Source organism: Euprymna scolopes, chromosome 28, assembly GCF_053919585.1.
Source record: "Euprymna scolopes isolate OS-2025 chromosome 28, ASM5391958v1, whole genome shotgun sequence".
NCBI classification, from domain to species: domain Eukaryota; kingdom Metazoa; phylum Mollusca; class Cephalopoda; order Sepiida; family Sepiolidae; genus Euprymna; species Euprymna scolopes.
The window spans coordinates 36,899,104-36,899,802 of NC_136509.1; the positions used below are offsets into that span (position 1 = coordinate 36,899,104).

The 699-nt window shown below is 30.2% G+C and overlaps 1 pseudogene; it reads left to right on the forward strand.

Annotated features, from left to right (window-relative positions):
- Nucleotides 1-242: 242 nt before the first annotated feature.
- On the forward strand, nt 243-358 carry LOC145249859 (U2 spliceosomal RNA; annotated as a pseudogene).
- Nucleotides 359-699: the final 341 nt, after the last annotated feature.

The window sequence follows — 699 nt, forward strand, 5'->3', positions numbered from 1 at the left end:
AATAACAATAATAATAATAATAATAATAATAATAATAATAATAATAATAATAATAATAATAATAATAATAATAATAATAATAATAATAATAATATCATTACTTACACTCCGTCCGTTATCATGCTGTGCATCCCTAAAAAAGGAAAGTGGAATATTCCAAATAAACCTTATCGCCCTTGAAAAGGTTGAAATATTTTTTTTTTAAATGGTGTCGTTGTTGAGGCAAAGCTAATAAAAATGATTTGTCTTTCTTGGCCTTTTGGCTAAGATCAAAGTGTAGTATCTGTTTTTCAGGTACTATATTTCAATTTCTCCTCTCTCAGTGAAAGAGAAATCCTTTACGACGAAGACAATTTTTTCTCCACGTTAAAAAACGACCCTAGTATCTAAATCTGCCTCGTGGGGAGGCATTGTGAATAGGTACTATGTTTAATGTAACAAAGTTTTAATATTAAAAAAGTAACTGGAAAAAGTTATTTCTGATTTAATTACAAAATGCCCTGGAAATGTCACTTCTGATTAATTATAAAATGCCCTGGAAAATGTTCGTTCTGATTTTTTTGTTTACTTGCCTTCCACAAGAGCGGAATTGGACATGAGGTCGGTTAAAAATTTAGGGTATACCAGCTCCACAAGAGGGGCACTCTGGTCAATAACAAAAATACAAATGTTATCAGTACTGAAGGATTTCTTCTCCAT